This window comes from Anser brachyrhynchus (genome assembly GCF_964034855.1).
Source record: "Anser brachyrhynchus genome assembly, chromosome: 16".
Classification (NCBI taxonomy): domain Eukaryota; kingdom Metazoa; phylum Chordata; class Aves; order Anseriformes; family Anatidae; genus Anser; species Anser brachyrhynchus.
The window spans coordinates 8300161-8322775 of NC_137734.1; the positions used below are offsets into that span (position 1 = coordinate 8300161).

Here is a 22615-nt window from a genome sequence, read left to right on the forward strand (position 1 = left end):
CCTTTACAGATCTGCAATGTTTTTCTTGTCTGAGTGCCAAAGCATGTCTCTGTTCAGCATTTGCTTTCTATGGAGACCGATTCTTCCAGGGCTGGAGCGCCCTCAGGGATGCTCTACTGCACAACAGGTAGCGTGGAGGGTGCCTCTGGTTCCCTTTCTGCCCTGGGGGACCACATGAAGGGTTAGCAGCTCAGCCGAGGCATGCTTGCAGAGCATTTTGGGACAGTGTCCTCCAGAAGGATGGGTGGTAAAACGCTATAAAACTATACAAAGGAAGAGAAAATTAAGAAAGGACTGTCAGGAAGGAAATATCTGAGTGGAGCAAGCACCATGTCAAGAAGGCCAGTGATAAGCTGAAGGAGCAAAGCGATGTTTCAGATGCTAGAACTGTCAGTGGAAGGACAGTCCGTGATAACAAGCTCAAGAAGGATCTCAGAAGAGCACCCAAAGTGAAAATTCCTATTTCTCAGGTGTAAATATAAACTAATCCCACTCAAACATGGCTCATGCCAGCTATTCAGCAGGAGCCCTGCCCTGATGTGCAAAGCTGCTCTCAGTGCCAGGTTCAAGGGCAGGACCCTGACGTCCCCTTGGCCACGAGGGCCACCAGCAGCAGGAGGCCGGCTCGGGGCACACAGCACCCTCCCTGCACGGCCCCACAAAAGGGACCACTCGCTGCGGTTGTTGCTATAACAACCATAAGAAAGGCCCATAAATAGAACATCTTCTGCCGGCAGGAGATCATATCGGCAGAGATTTCGCCCCAGCTTCTTACAGTGCGCCTGCTCCTTAAATATACAGATACGCATACATGTGTATGCCTATATAACGCATGCATGCATATAAATGAATACGCATATGCATGATGTACAGAATGTGTGTAAATAATACCTATGCAACCATACAAGGACTACAGTCAGCGGCACATACAAGTGCGTGGCTTCAGCCAAGCTGTGAGGGCGGCCACTTGGAGCTTTGTGGCAACCAAGGGAAGAGCTCAGGTCCTTCGCTCCTCCTCTGTCCCAAGGAAGACATTTTTGGTGGTGATGTGGCCTTGGAGCCCTGCATAAATCTTTTCTACTCAGTCTAGAGAAAATACACCAAAAATTCTTGCTCCCCCTCCTCTGAGCATCAGAACGGACAGAGAGGAAGGGCTGTCCTATTTCTTTGGAAAGAACAGAAAAATAATTCAAATCACTCAGGTGAGAAAGTTCCCCAAGCAAGAAAGCAGCAGGAGACTCCGTGGTACGGGCAGCTCCCTGGCACAGACACAATGGTTCTTGCTCAGATTTCTGGATGATGCAAGGAACCCTTACCACATCCTTTCATTGAATATCAGCATCTTAAACCTTCTCTGCCAACTGGGGGGTTTAGACAAAGAGACATTTATTACAGCAGTCACATTAAAAATAAAAGTAAACTTTTACCCTTCAGTTGTCACAGCAGCAAGGCACATTTAAACTGCACTCCCCCAGCAATCATAACAGCTGCATCCAGCCATCGCCGTCAGGGCGCCCTGAGAGGAAGTGAATGCCATGCTTCAAGCCCCTTCCAACATAAATGTCAGTCGTTGTTTTCAAATACTAGACATTGCCAGCGATAATAATACCTCTGCATTCCACCGTCCATAACTCCCACTAGCGCTCCCCGCAGCCCCTTCCCTTGTGCCATGCATGCTCCAGAGGCAGTGAAATCACCCACACTGTCCTCAGGCCCTTTATGTGCAACAGACCCCACTGCCTGCCCTCTGTCCAACTCCGCTGGAGTTCCCCAACAAGAACATCTCTGCAGAGACCTCCACATCCTTCTGAGTAGTGTAAGAAAATGGTGTGTTCAGTTTTAGAGACAGGGAACGCAGACAGGATAATTCGTCTGAGGCACGTAATACATCTGTGGTTTATTATGGAGGCAACCCTCTCCATAATACGGATGGGGAAACTGAGGCACAGGCACATGGCATATCTGAACTAAGGTCACCCAGTGACAAATCATGAATAAGTCCCAGGCCTACTGACTGCAACACTATGTTTTACATACAAGATCATATTGTTTACCAGCAAAACCCATATCCTAGTAGAGATCATTATAATCCCAGCTAAGATTAATAATTCTCCCTTCAGAGTCCTCAGGTCTCATCTGCACCGGACAACACACTGAGATAAAGGAAGATAAAGATAAAGCTTCCCAAGTATCTGATCACATCCCTATTATTCACTCCTGCAGCTGTTTTAATCCCACTGATTTTGGACTAAACTTCAAAATAAATAACATGGTGCTTTTTCCACCACCATTAAACGTAATTAATGGATCCAGCTAGTCAAAGATAAAATCCCCTAGCAGAAAGTCCACAGCAATGTGAATTTTTGCTCAATTTTTCAAAGCATTTTGTTTACTTGGCATCTTTGACTTTGTTTTTCATTCATCGTAATCTTTTTATCTATACTGATTTCATTTCAAACTGCTCTTAATCTCAGCTAATAAATGTAGCTGTTACACCATTTCATATTCCAGTTGTCTGAGAAGTTGACACAAACAGGTTTTTAATATCTCATTTCCCATTTAAATATTTTTCAAATTATGTTTTCAGCACAGAGTCATCTTGTTTACTTTATCCTGAGTCTCAATAAACGTGTATCATGACAAACACCTGTGACTACAGGGCAGCAGATATTCAAGTTCAACCTGTAAAAGAGCTGATTCCCAGACTTTGTGCATCTGTTTTTGAACCTGTAAGGCATCCAAATGAGGGCACAATATTGGCATATGATGAGGTACTGTGTCCAGTTCCTCTGGATGCATACAAATGACTTATTTTTTACCCACAGCCACACCATTTGTGCACGCACTCCCATTAACTCTGCCTGTCAATTAAGCAATGCTTTACTGGCAAATTGCATGAAAAATCAGAATTCATGTATGTAAGGAATGAACATGAAAAATCGAAACCCTCATCATTCAAGCAATTGCAAGTTGCACAGAGGTTTCTGATAAACCTCTGCCTCACCTGTAAAGCCAACTGAAGTCAATGGAGTTGAAAGGATGTAAAGCAACAGCAAAATCTTCTTTCTATATACTCAGAGATTTTCGTCCCAAAGGTTGCAGAAGAGCTTTTCCAAGATACATAACGTAAAAATAATTCAATTCATCTCTGAAATGAGACCATCTCGAAGGTGAAATGTGATAAACTTTTATAAAAGACACTTGGAATGTATGGGCAGAACATGCTGTACATTAGCATTGCAATCAGACATGGATTAATATCACAGTTCTGCCAAAAGACGCGTGCATTGCCATGAGACCCTGTGTGTTTAGAACCTCAGCTTTCAACCAGAACCAAACCAGCTCCTTGTTGCATGGTTCAGCGTTGAATTGTGTGCAACCTATGCTTCTCTGTGTGGTGGGGCTGCAGAATCCTGCCCTGATCCTTCTTTACTCCTAATCAATAGCTTTTCATCATTAGGGGGTAGGCAAAGGGCAAAACTGAGGTGGCAACTGACTCCTGGGGGAAAGACTGGTAAAAGAGCAGAAAGAAGCACCATCTCATTTCATACAAGAACTTTTTTTTTTGATGGAAATTCTGATTCTTGCAAAAAGAATTTGTTATTTGAGGGCTGAAGTGATTCCACGACATTTCAGGGGGCACAAGTAGCAAAATTACAGGCTACTTGCTGGTGATCATTTTAACTAAACAAATCTTCTGCTGATCCCCTAGCGAAAAATAAGCAGCCTTAAGAGGCCTCCTTTGTATGGGACAAACTTGCCCTCTGCAGTAAATGTGCTGCAACAAATTCCTTTGTAACCGACCTCAGCAGTGCCTGTCCCATGTGGGAAATGAATTTGTGTTATACTCCAGCAATCGATCCTTTACCAGGGATTCTTCCTTCATGCACCTTTGGGCTCACTTGGGAAGCTTAGCTCTCATTCCATATCCATCAGTAGAGATGAAAGGAAAACTGCAAAGCAGGTACTTAAGGACTTTGTATTATATATATCAAATAAGTGTGTTAAAGAAAATCTTTATCAACAAAAGTCCTTTTAGAGAAATAAATATCATTGTCAAAATTTGCTATAAAAGTGGGATAAATTTTCCCTGAGTAACAACAAATAGAAAACAGTGCGGGTAACCACTATTGGACCACAGGCAGCTCACAAACTACAAGGCACAGCTTGGAACGAATCAAAAGCTTCCACAGATCAATATTAGTAGCGAGTAAAAGCCATGTCAGGTTTTGATTTTGCAAAACTATTACTAAATCAGACCAAAAATTCTTTTCATCTAAGACCAAAGTTCAAATAAATATTCTAACATTGATTTGACTCTAAATATCTGACTTGGAACAAAACTCCAACAGAAGAGAGATAAGCACACGATGCCATGGAAATGAAGGAAATTCTTTAATGAAAAAAATTAACTCTTACCAAAATGAAAACAACAAAAACACAAACAATTGCTCTTTGAGACCAAAATTAACACAACAATTTAAAGTCTTGTTATATCAAGTAATTTTAGGGCACGTGGCTTCAGCTGCCTCCTACTCTGACCCTAGACTTTAAACCCACCCACATGCCATTTGCCCGTGGTCTTCACATCAGCCTTCCAGGCCTGCTTTGATAAGGAATTGCCCTGGCATCTCAGCAGGGCCAAGCATCAGCTTGGGTGAATGCTACTGCATCCCATGCATGTTTTGTACATACAAAATACCCAGTGGAAGTGCCACTTGCCCAGGCTAACATTTGACCGAAATGTTGAATATAGACACATGCTGAAATGGATATATATGGAGGTGTGAGCGATGCACTTACACAGAGACTGTGCAAGGATAACCAGGCTCCAACCCTCACAGCCATTCCCAGCATAGCTATCACAAACCTGCATGCAAGACGTGTACTATGCGGTAAGTGGCTCTTTGTACATGGCCTGCTGTGACTCAGATTTTATATTCCTTTCTAAATCATCTCTAATGATTTCATCTCTAATGATTTTCTTTGAAGACATTTTTCCCCTAAAAAAAAAAATCATTTTTAATGTAAAATAGCATTCTGCAGCCAAAATGTGTTTCTGCAAGAACTGATCCATACTTTGTCTAAGAGAAAGAATAAGATCAAAAAGGAAACACTTATTTCTGTAACACAAATCTATACCAGCAAAAGTCAGCTGTAATTTAATTAGCAGCTATTGAAGATTAGAAGATTTGTGATTCCTTCACTAGAGAGAGATTTTTAGGACCAATTAACACAAAACCAGATGTGAAGCCTTGAAGTTCAGAGAGAACGAAGGTGGGAAGCAGACATGAAAAGACAGATGCAGGAACTGGAAACAAATAAGTTTTCTAATTTTTAATTACAATTCTCCTTGGCTGGGGCAAGACACGTTGCTGCTGTAAGCAGGTAAGTGCCTAAAGTTGGGCCATAGCTTGCTCAGCTGCTGAACATAATTCCTGCTCTCAGTGTCCCTCTATTTACAGCAAAGTTGCTTACTCATTAAAAAACAAAACAAAACCACACACACACACAGGTAGCAGAATTGCCTTTTACTGGGTCATGAACTTTTATTTGTTGCATCTAATCAACACAGAGAAAGAAAATGGTTCTGTCTTGACTGGAATAGCATGGGAAGTAATATATCAGCAAAGCACAGAAGCCAAAGGCAGTCCACTTACTGCTGCTGCATCTGATTGTTTGCTTTATGGTTTAATAGTGTAAATGGAAAGAGAGCTTAAATGTTAGCATATCTGATAAGATGGTAAATTCAAAACAATAAGGAAGGAAATAAAATGATTCATGTGGAATTTAGAAATATCTCAAAATATGCCAGCCACCAGATGTCACGAAGCCTGCAAGCGATGATGCACTGAAGCGAGAGAAGGGCAAGGCTCCGGCAATAGCACCCAAATGCAGAGCGCGGCAAGAAAATTTTCCTATAAACCTCCATAAATCTCAGAGTCTTGGAACAAACGGCATAAAACACACTTAAGACAAAACAAACAGATTTTCTCTGCAGTCATCTACCTCAAAGTGGAAATAATATGTTCAAAAGCAGCATCCAGAGCACCAGAGAAAATACAGGCCACCTGTACACTAAAAGGAGCATTTAAAGATATATAGGGCCAATCTGATCTTCCATAAGCACAGACAAGGTCAAATGCTTACCATCACTCACAAATTTTCACAGACACAGTTACTTAAACTGCTAGCAACACAAATTCCCAAGCATTTATTTTTATTCACACACATAGAGAGAAAGATGGTCATCTGTAAGCTCACTGTAGCCTTCATGCAACATTTGAATACCTATGTGAAAGCCACAATTTAGTCTAACTAGAAAGGAATCTTTCTGCTGGCCTTGCCAGATCCATTATCAGATACTTATGGAATCACACAAAATATGTACAAACCGATTTCCATCACGTTCTGATGCTAATAGCAAGAGTCTAAAGAAATGATACTCAGTAAAGAACTTGACAAAGCCTGATTCTTAATATTAGTTCCACAAAAAGCATTTGAAATCTTAAACTGAAGTAAAGGTTAAATCTTACCCTATACCATAATAGTTCTGTTTCACACTCTGTAAAAAGAATGTGCATTTCCCCAACCAAAATAGCACTGTAAATCAAGAATATCTACTGAGAAAAAGATGTCAATAGGTATGAAGTAGAAAGAAAAAGTGATTACTAACATTCTGCGATCCAAAGAAAAATTCATTCAGAGCAATAAATAACTTCACTTTTGTTAATATAAGCTCCTATTGCTGTTGTGTGACTACAGCAATCTCCAAGAGCTGCAACAATATGAAAAAAAATGAACGAATTTGCTCAAGGAAGTAGCAGTTTATAACCTCTGATAACGCTTCCTACACTTGATTGCTTTTATTTACTACTTTTCTATTTTAAAAATTAAATGCTGGACTATAGAGCTATCTGGTGCCTGTGCCAAAACCTTGTATACGGTATGTCAGATGTGAAAGGTCAGTATTTATACTGCTGTATTGCACAACCCATTAATCATCGGTCTCTGCTGTCGCCTAATCCCACCGCAGGATGCTGTTGTTGTACGAAGTGCTTGGAAATTAATAAAAGATGAACAGAGTAATTTGTTTTATCTATCTGAAAACTATATAGAGGCTTAATGTGTTTTGCACCGTGGTGCACCCAGACAAGGACACCTATCTTTGCTACTAATCTAAAACCCAACCTTACAGAATAAAGTACTCTGAGCAAATCAGAAGACACAGATCATTACGAGCTCCCTAGTTTAGGAGGAAGAGGGGTGTCCTGCACCTTCACTACGTTACCTGTATGTTCACAGGTCTGACCGGGGTCAGAGCCAAGGGCTGCGGCACACCCAGGTCAGCGCAGCAGGTATGCGAAATCCCAGAGTTCCTTTATAGCTCTGGCTCTTCACAGTGGCCCTGAAGGCGATTCAACAGATTCAACCGGAGTACAAAGCCAGGAGGAAGAAACTGGAATTGCTTACTCCAGCAGCACCAAAATCTTAGATTCAATTAAGTGAATGTTTTCTCTAATGCATACAGACATGAACCTAAGGTAAATACAGTGATCCTACAGGATTACCAAATTCTGAAACCTACACGCAAGAGGGTTGGGATTTAAATTCACAACAATCAGGGCTGAAGCCTTAAACACTGCCCCACACACAGTGCATAAATGGCCCTTTAGTTACTAGTACTTGGGTAGTACAAGTGACATGGACAACGCCAGGTCATGCTTTCTGTGCTCTCATTAGCCAGGAGATGCGAGCCGCAGAAGGTGCAAGTGACCACAGCTAATTTAGTCAAAAGTAAGGCAGCAAAGCATGAAAACAAGCGTTTAACCTATGCAAGAAGGAGCTCGAGTGAAAAACTGTATTAAAGACTTTTGAACACTTAAGTGTTCTGCAGAGAAGAGCACCGCTCTGTTGGACTCCTTCAATTTACAGGGTTGGTTTGCAGTGACCCAGGAGCTCTGGGAAGCATTGCAACCAAAATAGGGTGCCTGGGCTGCAATGCCAAAATAGGGTTACTGCTATGCAGCAGGATGCTTACTAACAGCAGAGCCTTTGGCTGGGGGTGCAGCAGAGTGACTTCAAAATGTTAGGGTAAAAGTTGTTATGATCACATTAATCAAATTAAACATCAACACTAAAAAGTTAATAAAAGAAAGAGTAAGACTGATTTTCCACCTTTTTGACCTTGAGTTGTTAATGAAGCACAAATGCCCTTAGCAGGAAATGTGCCTGCTTGGTGGAAGCCTGAGAGTCTACAGTTGCACCTCCGTAACTGCTGTATAGGTCCTGTTTATTTTATTCTGACTGAGGATGCAGCAAGGGAAATATAGAGCTTTGAATCCGAAGCAGCTTGTGACATATAGAAAGGAAACAGAAGTGATTTTTCAGTCAGATCACCCACTACGTCCAAAATAACAATCCACCCTATCCACTCTGACAAAATAACACATAATAGAACTAAAACTGGGCTGAAAAAAATAGTCTGTTAAGCTTCCCATTCCTCTGAGGGCTGACATCTATTTTTAACGTGGAGAACTGAAGTTACATACGCCCCATCGAAGCTGCCTCGCTGCAGCCAATTGAGAGAAGCAGCCTGCAAAGCATTAATAATTCATCTGATTTAGTTTAGCTGGCATATTTCAGCAACCAAACTGCACCAAATTCTCCTCCATCGAAAGAGAGAGGATATTTCAGAACAAGCTCTCCTCTCTCACAGTGTGTTTTTTCTTCTTTCTTTCTTTCCCATTTTCCCATGTACTTATTGGTGATGAAAAGCCTTCACAGGCAGTCTTGGAGTTAAAAAAAAAAAAGGTCTCCACATAGCACTGGAGTGGGAAAAGCAGAGACACTAGTAAGAAAAGATTTCCATGTCAACAACAAACCTCCAATCCAATCTATTTCTGGTGAAAGGCAGATTATTCTGTGCTCTTTGATAGTCATTTTGAGAAGTTATCCCTGGCGCGGCAAGAATAACAAAGACCTTTGTCTGCCAGCTGTACCTTTACACTACATCTAAGACCAGGCTCTTTTCCCATTCAGTCTTAAAGCCAAACAAAACTGTGGACATAACTTGCATGCAAAACATCCCACTTTTTTTTTTGTTGTTCTGATATGAGCCACGTACAGCTTCAAAAGGAAAGCCTCTGTTGCTTTGCTACACCAGCGCTTTACCAACTCTTCAGCATACTCAGTCCTGCATTTATGTCCATTCATTTCACTTTTAACATGGTTTCTAGAAAATGGGAGTGAATTAAAACAGTGGCTGTCTCTAGGTTTATTCACTGTATCGATTGCTTTGGAGATGAGTGGGAGTAATTATTCTGAAAAGGTTCACTCTTAAGAGTGAACATGGAGGGTGCTAAATGTATTCAAAGTGGTGAATAACATACAGCTGAAAGTGAGAAAAAGATGCAATTATGAATGAATGAAGAGGAAAGCACACAAAGGACAGGGGTCTGAAACAGTAATTTCTGGTGACCAGTACAGCATAAAGGGGAAGCTGAGAATGTCCTAAATAGAGACTTCACACTTCTGACCAAGCTGATGTGTTTGAGAAGGGCCAGCTTTATTTCTAGACATCCCCACCACAGCCTCCTATGGAGTAGGGGCCGGTGTCTTCAAGGATCATGTGGATGGGAAGGAAGCAGGATTTACTGCCTGATAGGGTTTGTCCCAGGTTAGGAGCAGTATTTAGCAGTATCAGGTTTCACAACTTTTTACAACTAACAAGAGTCCTGTGAGATTTACTATTACTTTTAATACTACTGGTAAAAGTGTTTGTCAAAAACTGAGAAAAATGGTTTATAATCCAAGGATATTAATCATCCAAGCACCTGTGGACAGAAAGTTCTGCAAAAGAAAGGACACGAAATCTGACAATACGCCTCCAAGAGAAAGTGCATGGTCTGAGACAGGCTGGGATTTCATTGGGAAGAGCTGCATGCACCTCACAAATAAATGGGTTAGGGCTTTGTGTGTGCTTTTTGCTCGGTGCTTTCTTAGCTCTGAGCGTTTTGTAATTGTGCTTTTAATAAATGTATAGCTTGCTTAGCACTTGAAAAAAATTAGGCCCCTCTGGCATGAATTTGTTTGCAATTTTTCATTTGCATGAAACACAAACCCTAGGTACTTTGTATTCATAAAAATCTAACACCTTTACCATGTTGAACTTTGTCCTCACATGGAGCAGGTCATTTAGTCATTACTGAATCATCTTCAGTAATTAAGTCTCTTCTATATAGCAGTTATTCATCTGAGTAGGTCTTAAAATATTACAGAAAGAGCATTAGAGACCACTTTTAGAAAAGCCACTTACTAAAGTAAAAAATAACAGAAGACCATTTGTCCTTCCCAGTTTGTTTTTCTGGCCTCAGTCACACACAGCCCTCAGGTATTACTGGATTAAACATGGATTGGAACGGAAATATTTACTCACCCACGTAGAGTAGGAGCCTTTTCTTTTTCAGAAGCTTCAACATTTTACCAGAGTGCTCATTTCCTTACATTTTGCAACTGTTTGTGCCATGTTAACCAAAAGTGAATAGCTGTATCTGTCATACCCAGATTTACTATCACATGAATATTTTGCAAACAAATCTTAGAGGGGTGGGATTTTTATTGTTGTTCAAATGCATTTATCAAATTGCCTAGGTTAGCCCATTGTGAGGCATTCTGTGCCTTGGAGCACAAACAAAATGAAAAGTTATATACAAGAAAAAGAAGGACCAATCTAATATACTACAGAGGTCCTGTAAGCATTCCAGCACCAGATTTCCCCGTGGAAGCGTGGCATAGGTCAGTGCCCCCAGGGCACCCACCAGCTGACCGCTGCGCTGGCGATGGAGTCGGCCTTCAGCAAAGAGCAGAACGTACTAGAGCAGGAAGCACAGAAGCACAGTTTTCACTTGGAATTGCAGTAGATTTTCCTTCACAGAGTTCCCTTTTGCACACAATCCGGTGCTGCATTACAGACACTGCAGTGAAAAGCAGACAAAGCCTGGGCAGCAGCAACACCGTATTCCCAGGAGGCCTCAGTCCTCGAGAAGAACGTAGTGAAGGTCATCGCAGGACTGCAGCTCCCGACCACGCTGCTCTCAGGGGAAGCAGCGACAAGTGCTGTGGATGTGCTCAGGGGTCAGGCACAAGCCTGGAATCACAAGTTCCGGAGGCAGCGTCCCCACGGGAGCCATGCTCAGGTGCCTTGACCTATACATACTGGTTCCCCGTCACTGGCAACCCACAACTCAGCATAATTCCTCTCATGGGGAGCAGTCTTTCAAGTATTACCATTCTGCTTGGCTGCTGTGATTACTGAATTAATGCAAAGGATATACAAAATAGAGCTACCAGCTCTTGCTAACTTATTTAGTGAATAATCCTCCATCTTCTGGTAAACCACGAAAGAGAAGCAGCAAAATAGCATAACGAAATGGCATGACCACGGGAAAAAAATCAGGGTAGCTTTGCTATGGATAGCTGAAAATGGTATTAATTTCCTACCTGGAACAGTGATGATGTATTTGGTTGAATAGAAAACCAATTTCTTTATCAAAAGTTTGCATGCACAGTCCCTACAGAGCTCCTTTAGTAAGAACCTCAATAGGGCAAAGCAAAGAAAGATGAGATCTCTTCATTCTCTGCCACTTGTAGAGCAATGATTAATCCCCCTTTTCCTTCTCCTTTGCCTTCCCCAACTCTGCAGGAGGAACTCCTGGTTAGTCAGCCAGTTATCATAAAATTATTTAGCAAGAATCCCCAAGAACAGGGTTTGTGTCAAAGTATCATTAATTCCTGCATCCTTATTCCAGAAACGCTTTTCCCTTTAAGACAGCTGCTTAATTTAGCACGTACAACAACAGCTCGAAAACAGGACGCGGTGGCTGTTTTCAAAAACCTGACAGCCGCTCTCTAAAATATCACAAGGACCACGTACTTGCTGTGACCTTTTGGTGCTGGATTATGATGAGGAACAAGACTACACTTCAAAGGCCTATCAAAACCAGCACTACTGGGAGATGGTTGGCCTTCTTCAGCACTGCTCTCCGGAGAGGAAGCATAACTCAGTCATTAAGGTGCGCGTGCCTAGCAGTTCCCCAAACACGCCTCATAGAAGGAGCTTGTCTCGTTTTTGTCACAATAAATTTCCAACAGGACAGGAAGTCCTTGCAATGGGAGCAGGCACTGCATCAGGAGAAGGTCATTTTCATTGAACGACTGACACACTGGGTCTGATACCTCATATTTTTGCATCTTGTATCAGGCTGTACAACTGCATAATGCCACCTCTGCTGCATGGGTTTCTTCTGCCATGTAGCAGGAAATCACCTTATTAGGTGGAAGCAGCACAGAATTGCATCCACATCCAGATTTAAGAACTTATACATCCTTGTCTAAATTTAAAGAATTTATCGCTTCACATAGGAAGATTTAATTTTCAATAAAAGGTTAAAATACTTCAATATTTGGGGTAAGAAACACATGCTTTGATTCAGGAATTCTGTGCTCCCATTTACTTTGGCACATTGAACTTCCTGAGCGGACCATTTACTCCGCTATGGATCCTCCTCTTCGAGGGTAGATGCTGGACTGCAACACTTCAGAGGCCCATCAGTATGATCCCAAAAGAACGTCCTTTCCATAGGGAGCAATACGTAAAGTCAACTGAAGCATCAAATGGGCAAATGCAGCAACATATACAAAAAAAACTGGTTCAACTCAGAGCCAAAATATTTTTCATTTCCTACCAAAAAAATCAACATGACCTAGAGAAAGCTTACGTGGGAAAAATTACCTAGGAAGTCTAACATTTTTCAAAAAACAATTAGCATTCAATTTTAACAGTCCTTGTACTTTATCCCATCTGCAGCCCTGCATGACTTCAACCAGATTTTGAAAAATATAAGCATCATCTTGTTCTTTAGTTGTAGCAACTTATTCACAATGTTAAAAACTAGTACATTCTCAAATTCCTTTTCACCTTTTGCCACCTGCAGTGATTCATCCCTACTTTTTCCTTCCCCTTCCCTGAGGACTCATTTAATTGTCCATGCAGGATGAATTCATGGCTATTGGATCAAGTACCCCAAGTCTAACAAAAAAAAGGAGGCTCGTCCTAGACATAGCTGTAGGAACTGGATATCGCATGCAAAAGAATATGCAAGTTTTAGTTCTCTTTGTTATCCAAAATATTCCAGACAGCCCAGGGACCAGTCCTTTATTGCAGGCATTCACTGCCATATTCATGCTTCCTTCAGCATACCTTTCACTAAAAAAGATATTTTTTGCTGATTTAGTCTCTTTTTCAATGCCCTTTGCTTGTGGGTACACACCTGCAAAGGGCATCAGGGACACACAAACTGCACCTGGCATTGACCTCTGGGGGTTTTAGTGCTGCAAAAGCAACATGCCCATAAGGCATGAACAGCTTTTTCAAACAAGCAAACAAAAAAAAAAACCTGCAGATATTTAGCCAGCTTTTATGTCCATTTCGTCAAGGATTCTAGTTTAAGACATCATTATGTAACCAGAGCAGAAATTTCCTGTATGCCAAGGAGAACGTTGGAAAAGTTCTCCTCCCCGCCCCGAAAGCTTGCTGTAGGTCAGATTGCCCTCTGGAACAAGAGATTCACAACAAGACAGTTTTCCTGCAAAGAGACAGCCAGTTCTCATCACATTTCATCTGGTTAGGACCGGAAAGCCAAATAAAGAAGAGCAAATCGCCAGCTGACCCAAACAATCCTGCAGGTATGTAACGCGCCGTGTTTGCTGCCTGTGCTCACTTGTTTGTCCCCTGCCCTTGCGGCTCTCGCAGCAAACACAAACAGGCATAAACGCTTCCCGCTGGTGCCAGAGGACAGCCTTATCCCTGAGCAGGAGGCATTTATCGGGAAAAGAAATTCCGTTAACACTAGGGGACTTATTTTGCTTTTGTGCTCATAATTCAGGCTTCTTGATTTTGCTTGTTTCTGCAATTCCAGATATATAGAGGCCTGTATTAAAAAGTTGCCTGGCACAAAGCCTGCATCATTTGCCTACTCCTCAATGCCAAATGCTCCTGGTTTTAGCATCCTCTTCCAGGATTCTCAGAGCACGCAGCCATCTGCAGAGCTCCCCTCCACCCCCAATTTTCAATTATTTCGCCGCCTAAGTAGCAGTTACTCTACCACTGAGCTGCAATTCCCATGAGACTCTGCAGCTCTCCTTCAATCTGACTGTATTTCTAGCTGAGCATCTTTCCTGTTTTGTGAAATTATTCTGATCAGCCGAACATCACCGGTGTCGTGTAACTTTGCAATTCCTGGACAAAGCTGTTTAGAGTCCTGCAGCTTACATCCTTCAAGTCTTATGAATAAATTATAGCTCCCTGCACCAAAATATTCCATTGAACTGACAAAAAAGCTCCCCACCCAAAAGCTTTGGTTTTTAACAGCTCTTTTTTTTCAAGACAGCAGAATTTCTAAACAGGAGACTTCCAGAGGTCTGAAATCTGCACTAACAGTGAAGAGAGTCCCAGACCAGGCAGACTGCACATGTCTTTCTAAACACTGTCACTCCGATTTAGCAGCATCGGAGAAGTCTAAATTATTCTTCACACATTTCCCAGATGAAATAAGGGAAATGGGTAATCCGTACGCATTTACAAGATATTGCTTGCTGGCAGGTGGGGCTTTCAACCCACTCAGGAGGCCAGGGCAGCTCCTATTCACTGCCCCAAATCCCCACTGCCCAGCAGTAATGTGGGTTGTGCCCAGGGCTCCCTGATCGTTGATCTCCCTTCTACCTTGCCCTCCCGTTTTAGGGTCTCCACTCTCCTTGCACAAGAACTTACAGAAAAGTAAAATCAATTTCTTTATTAAGATAAGCAAAAAATAATATTTGAGGAGGAAGATTTGCCATTTTTGTTATCTTCATTTTCTGGTCCTGCATTTTCTAAAGAACTGTGCTCACATGGGCAGATTTCTTGTAGCAATTTTTAATCACTTTAAGAAGAAAAAAATCTCTCCAGCTTCTGCTGTACCTTGATTGTTGCTACCACAGACACTCATTTATGATTCTGCCAGCTCTGTATGCAGACGTGGCAGAACATCATTCAGAAAAAGGCCACGCTTACGAACATCAAGCCAACCTAAACGCTGCCACTGAAAGCAACAGTCCCAGCCCGCCCCAGCCGCCCACTCCCACCGCAGCTCGGTGCCAGCACAGGCATTCGTACAGCTGCTTAAGGAGTAAGTGCATCTGAGGAGCAACCTGGCAGAACTAAATGAATTATTGTTCAGCTGGCTGTCTCCTGGCCCAGGCCGGCAGCGCCGCTGAGCTCAGGGCACACAGGGAGGAAGGGCAGCAAGCAGCACCGAGCCCCCCGGGTGTGCTGCCGTGGGCGCTGTGCAGACCCACTGCTAGCAGACACCAGTGGGAGAGGTCAGGAGCTGCGTAACCGTGTGTTTCAGCTTGTCAGGAGGGGAAAAGGCAGTTTGCTGCCACTCAAAGTCAGAAAGGAATTTTAAAATGTGAAGGACTCCGATTACAGCAGCTGGGTCTTGGCTAGGACACAGCCATGCTGAGAAGTCAGAGCATTGCTTCAATGCCTTCCAGGACGTAGAAACCAGACCCCACAGCTAGGCACAGCTCTTGACTGAAGGGCAATGTCAAAGCCATCACTTCCCACAGTTCTGACTTAGTGCACAGAGTAAACAGCGCAGAAACGTACAGAAACGTACTCCACTTGTGTGAGCCGGCTGGTTGCCAATACCAGTGGCTTGATTTTTTCAGGAACTAACACATTTCCACTGCAGCACTGGCATGATATTTCTTTGATCAACAAGCTCTGCTGTAACTGCCCCTTTTCACTCACTTTCTCATGACAGGACACAACACAAAGCAGCTCCACACAATAAAGTTACCAGAAGAGCCCCCGCCCCAAAGCCCGTTCTGCCTCTGAAGCCCCGCACCCAGAGCACACCAGGCCTGTCACCGAGCACAATGTCCTGGATTTATTCCTTTTTAATCGAGACAACTCTGGTGGTCATTTTTATAGTCAGAACATTTTTATGGTCTCCCCTTCAAGTCATTTGAGCAGCTGTTATACTTCTCTGGTTGCCTTTGTTCTATTTTTCATTTATACAGGTTTGTAGCTGGTGTTTGCTTTGGATTTTTTTTTTTTTTTTAACTTATTGAGCTTGCTTAGACTCCCATATTCATGTGACATCATCACAAGGATCGCAGACAGGACTGCAGCTGTGAACATGACCAAATCCACCACTGAGCCTTAATAGCGGTCATAATGCTGCGGCACGGAAAATGCCAGTGCCTGTTAGCGGCAGCCCTAACTCTGACCTTCCTCGCACCGCACACCTCATTATCGAGATCAGAGCCAGCAGCCTTGAACTCCCTCCAAGTTCAAAGAGATGAGCCCATTCGGATAACCCCTATCACTGTACCAGTGAAGATGGGCTCATGTTCAATTAGTAAGGGGAAAATCAGGTCTTTTGGCATGGGTGCTGTTTTGAACTGCCAAAGTGAACTTGAAAGCATGCTAGCTTAAAGTTACCAATTCAGATAAAAACAAACCAGTCCTTTGTCCATCCTGCATACCCCCCTTAAACTAAAAGTGTTTGAGATCATAAATCCTGCTGTAATCACTTCTGTTGGTTTAACTCAACTGTAGCTACTGAAGTTTGTGCTGGTCGCTGAGTTTGATATTTCCCCATGCAGTTCAGTCGTTCTTCCACGCAAGCTCCTCTGGCTGCAGCATGCGAGCTGCTTGCCAAAGATGCCAATAAACAAAACAGCAGCAACAAGCCCTGAGCATATAGCGAGGCTGTTTATACAGACAACGTGACAGGAACATATATCTGAGACTGCTTAGCTGCTGTGACATTTGCCTAGCCTGTATTTTAAATGCACTGCTGTAAAGTTAGTGTTAATCCTATTTATATAAAGTGATTCTATATAAAGTGATTCTGTTCAGCTACTGAGCACTCTTCTCCTTTCCATGGACATACATGGAACCACAGAAAGTGATGAAACCTGTAATTCACCATGGTGACGTTCACTGGTGTTCTGACTGCTGAAGTAGAGGGCTGTTTGTATGGGGTTTTTGGTTTTTTAAACTTCATATTGTGCAATATATATATTTTAGTTGCCCGTTAAATGGGTGAAATGATGACTTGTTATGTACAATTTCATTTTTTTTCCTCTTTAAAATTTTTCAAATCAGCCTTTCTTATCTCTCTGCCTACACAAAAGCAAATACTTGAACAGCAAACACTGGAAGAATCCCTTCGAGGTCTGCAGAAACACAGGTATTTCCATGCTAAAATGTAAGATGCCATCAGAAGTGGGAACCAACACTAAATGCTGCTTTGAACGTGAAATGGAATACATCAAAACATGAATGAGAGCAGCTGAAGATATATTCTGTGCACAGACATCAATTTACAGCACGTTAACCTCCAGAGAAGTGGCTTCTGCTCCTGGAGAACTCAGCACGCTGCCCCTGCACCCTGACGTGCTGTAACTTCAGAAATGCAGGAGACTTAATTCTCTCTGAATTTCACAAAAGCCATCTTGCTTAGACTAAAAAGGCATTGCAACCATTTGAAGAAACAAGGCTTCCTTTGTATGTTTTTAAAGTTGTCTCTTGTACCTTTCACAAAGAACCTGTAACTGATGATCAAAACTTAAAAGGACAGTTCAAATACATTTGCCATGTGTATTAACTGGGCTTCAGTTCAATTGCAATGTGTCTCAGAGTACTAGATTTATTACTACGTAGGGTAACTCTTGGAGAGCAAAGTTTCTGCTACATTATCCACACTTCCTCTCTTTGCTGTGGGGATTCTGATTATCTGCTGCACTACAAACGCTAGTGCAGACAGATAAGCACATTGTAATGTTTGTTTCCAGTTCAAATTTGTCTTTTTGTCTATTTGGCAAATGACCAATTTATAGAGAATGAGAAAAAGGGAGAAATTAAAACAGGCAAAAGCATTACACTTAAAATCAATTTCAATTTAGGTACAGCCCCTCTGCTGAGAAGCAGACATGTTCTTACAAAGCAGCCCACCAATCACAGAAATAAATAACGCTTAGAGACAAGGTTTTCCTGATGCCAGAATAATATGTCAAGTGCTGGAATTTAATTCCCATTTCCAATATGTTTGAAAACTGAGCAGATTTCCATTTCTGCAGGTAACCATTAGTTAGATGTGGTTCCATATTACCTTCACGAGCACATAGCCTTCTACTGACAAGAATGACCACAAAAAAATAAACACACTGCCTGGAAACTGCTTAGCTGCTGTTAAGCAGCCGTTTTGGCATTTTTTTGTAATCTCAGACTTGCATCATTATACCCAACATTGCATGCAGTATAAGATAGATGTGTTTTATTTAACCCGAAGTGTTATATAATGACCAGCAACTTTTCAAAGCCTAATTTTATATCTTAGCTTTCAGCAGAGTCCATTCCATGAAAGAAATTACTAAGCACACACCAGCATTTACACTATGGTGGTTTTTTTTTGTTTTTTTTTTTAAGCTGCGGGAACATTAAGTATTCCCACACCCTCTCTTATTGCCTCTCCTTTAATATAGTTTCTCTCTAACTCTGCTTACAGAAGAGAATGGAAGCACACTGATGGTTTGGGGAGTTGGGGGACTGAAGGATGCGTGCAGGGGGCTGCACAGAAACAGACTAAAAGCAGAACATGACAGAATAGTTTGCAGATACCTTTGTCTGATGAATCTTTTGTTCATTTGTGAGCCTTTCTGCCAATTGTTCCATTTTCGGTAAATTGACTATAAGGTAGTACTTACCCTGGTTTCTCTTCTGGCTTATTTACAAATGTTATTTGTTCCAGTGCTTTGTGCCTGGCCACTTTGAATACCTAAGATTACTACTATTGTTTCAGAAGAGAAGCTCTTCAGACAGAGAGAGGAAAGCAGACAGACACTGACGGCAAGAGTAATGAGTGATATAAATTCAGCAATCTCCAGATATTGTGACTTGCATTGCGGGAGAATAGTGTTCTTACTAAAAATACCCACTACTTAATAGTATAACAACAACAAAAAAAAACAAGTAGCCACATTCATATTAGCATTTCTGTCTGAACAGACATTCAGAAAGGCAAACAACTTCACATGTCTGTTAGTTTGGGGGTGCTTTGCTATCTCAACTAATTTAATATAGTCATCTAATAAAAAGATGATTTGCTTTAAGTACAATTATATTCTGTCCACAGACCTTAACAGAACAGGTTTAAGAGTTTAGCCCGTTGTCTGTGATGATAAATGCAGAAGTTTCTGCAACTTCATGGGGATGCAACTGAGTCAAGGCTGATCCCTTGGGAAGATTATGCCTGAAAACTTCTCACTGTAGAGTTTGCAATGCTTCCTTTACACTATGACATTATACAGTATGCTGTATAATTTATAATAGTCTCATAACTGCCCCCTCCATCATTACAAGTATTCATTCTCTACAATTCAGACCCCAAAACCTCACCATGAACATTTTTGTATCTTCGGTATCATTGGTTGTGTGTTAGTCTCACAGCTCTAGGGATAGTCTGATCCCAGCTCCTCTAATGCTCTTTGCTGAACCTATTTAACTTCTACCAGTAAAATGAAAATAGTTAAACTTGTCTGCTTTCAGAACGGATTTCTGAGAGAAGAATGGAAGCATATTATGACAATATATGAAAATACCACAAAACCAAAAGGCTCTTCAGGTACTTATTGACTTTTATGCCCTCTAGGAATTGGTAGGTAATAGTCATATGTCATAAATGTTAATAGAAGATGCCTACAGAGGCAAACATTAATATCTGAAGCAAAGAAATGAGTATTCATTATCACTTGCCATTAACATTTTAATTCATCAACCTAAAAAATGAAAAAACTAAACTGTATTTCCAAGTTTAAAAAGGTTTAATAAAGAGGATTGATTATCTGATGTTGTTAATGTTTTGAAAAAAACTCTTTTCAGAACAAAATGCAGAATTATTTCTTGCATGATGAAAATACATTTTTCCTTGGCCTAAATCCCCTTCCTTACAGAGACTTTTTCCTGGACACAGACTTGTACTTGCCTATTCCAAGTTTGGGGTCATTCATTAGACCATGATCATTGCAATGGAGCTGCTTAAGACAAATGTGGAAATTCAGATAAAAATTTAAGTTATCACCTGATTTGAATTCAATTCTCTACTCCCCTATTCCCATCTTTTTCATCTAGGTCATTCTGACAAACCATTTCATGCTAAGGCAGTACAAAAAAACCCTGAGCACAAATTCCTTCCCCTCACAGGCTGAAGCTTCATGAGGTTGTAACCAATGGGTAAGAGAACATCAAAGTTTTGTGAAAGTTCTGTGACTGATTCCAATCTCAGGCTTGAAACAGCATCCACTTATGAAGTCCCTGTTCTGTTCCCTTTCTGTTGAGTCAAGATAAGTTATGTCTAGACAGTAACAACTAAATATCTGTCCAGGAGCTTGTTGCAGATCTCCAAAGACTCTTCCCAGCTCTTTGCAATGCTTCACTGCCCTGGCCGATGGATGGTATTCTCAAATCTCATCTAAATCCTCCTCACCTCAAATCAAACCAGGTAACTGTTGCCCTGCTCTCTCCTGAATTAAACCACTCGTGTTTACATTGCTGTTTGCTAGCGTACTGTACTTGAATCCAAATCCAGCTGGAAAATGAAAGAAACTAGAGTTTAAACTCTATCCCTTCCCACCTCTTTATTAATGTTTAGAGGAAAAAAATTATTGCTGGAAGGTACAAGCATTTTTTCATGAGTAACTCACCAGTTTAGCAAATGGCTGCAGTCCTAGCCAGTCCCAGCTGGAACTAATCTGAGCTTTGCCTGAGGTTCAGGAGGATCCTTTTACTATCTTGAAATTACTCCTGCCTGTCTGTAGATTGTGGCTCCAACACAGCAAACATACCTCCTGAGTCTTGCTTCTATAGTATCAAGCCCAATTTGTAAGTGTTAGCATTTAATAGTAATGTTCCTGCTTTTAAGCACAGGATACTGTGAGACCTTTTGCATGAAACAAAGGAAAGAGGTATCAGGAGTTAGTATGTAAGATGTTCAGATTTCACAACTATTGTAGAGAACAGCAGATAGTAAGAACAAAAAACAAACAAACAAAAAAAACAAACAAGAATTAAGTAATTTACTCATAGGATAAGAAGTACTGTAATGAATAAAGTTCAGAAAAAATCAGGCTGAAGTTGCTGTGCACTGCAGTTTGAAACTTGCAGTGAATAAAGGCAAGAAGTGTTCTGGAGACCAATGCAAAAGTTTTATTTAAGTTTCTGTTAAAATAGTTGGTGATATTTGGCAAATAAACCCACAGAGCTCTGAATATTAGAGAGACAGAAGTTATTTATGGCTGGCAAAAAGTGCAAAATACCAGACCATATTACTTTGCAACAGAGGCAGGCAATGCCAGATGTTTCATGGCAGTATATATTTTCAGCCCTTAATTAAAAGAAAGAAAAACAAGAACAAGAAGTCCCAAGTCAAAATTATTACAAAGCTTTGGAGGAAAAAACTAAATCAAGTCTCTTACGATTCTCTAGGGACTTAAATTAAGTGCCCAATAAAATGGGCGGTTAACCATATAAGCATAGATCTCTTCACCGCTTTAATTAAATGTGACTCATCTAAGTCACAATTTTCTTGGAAACTTCAGGTACATTCTTCTCAAGGGGGAAAAGCCCCAGAACATGGAATAGGATGAAAATTAGTTAACTAAAAAGTTGCACTCTGGGGGTAAAGTGTGCAGATAGATTCAATATATTAAAAGGAACAAAAACAGAATTTGCAAAATGATGTGTCATGCTTTGTGACACTTGATACACATTTTCTTCCCCCTTCCAACAGGAAAGTAATAGGAAGAAGCTGCAGAGCACAGTATTTCAAGGGAATGGCAAATTTATAATTATACAAATGAACATTGAAGAACGATCTTCAGAAAAGAATAATATATGCCTATTTCTCCATATCCAGTGGAAAAAGACTTTTTCCCTTTAAGATGTGCACAACCTCCTGGAACAGAGGGCAGAAAAAGAGCAGAGCTCTCAGGATCAGGAGATGCTCTGTACTGAGCCCACTCCTGCTTAAAAGGTGAGCAGAGACTGTCCCAGATCCTGTCATATGCCAAAAAGAGTGGTGCGGTCTGAGTCTGGAGAGCTGATCAAGCTGAAACACCCTATAGTTCATAGGAAACTGGGACATTTTGGAAAGTTTTAACTCTGGTTCTGAACAAAACCTGAAGTTTTAGAAATTTTCCACCAAAACATACTAAAGGACACATTTCGGGAAGAGCAAAACTCTGTTCCAAGAAGAAACACAGGCAGCAATACCTGCTGCAGACCAGCTGCACCGCCACAGCTCTGGAAAACTTCCTGGGCTACTCCCAAAGCGCTGAGCCCAGCTGGGGACCCTGGGTCCCATGGGGGCTCTGTGCACCCAGGAGCAGCCCCACAGCAGGACGGCAGCTGCCAGGGGCCCGGCTGCACCGCAGAAAGCTGCAACAACCTTTGTGTTAGAAAAGTCCAAAAGAGGCAACGGCCAAGCGTGAGCGCCTCCCTAGCTAG

At 41.6% G+C, this 22615-nt stretch overlaps 1 long non-coding RNA gene across 1 annotated transcript; it reads left to right on the forward strand.

Annotated features, from left to right (window-relative positions):
• Positions 1–2190: 2190 nt before the first annotated feature.
• On the forward strand, positions 2191–22034 carry LOC308178894. The gene is made up of 3 exons (XR_013940022.1): positions 2191–19736; positions 20496–20612; positions 21900–22034. It is a non-coding gene; the product is annotated as an uncharacterized lncRNA (long non-coding RNA).
• Positions 22035–22615: the final 581 nt, after the last annotated feature.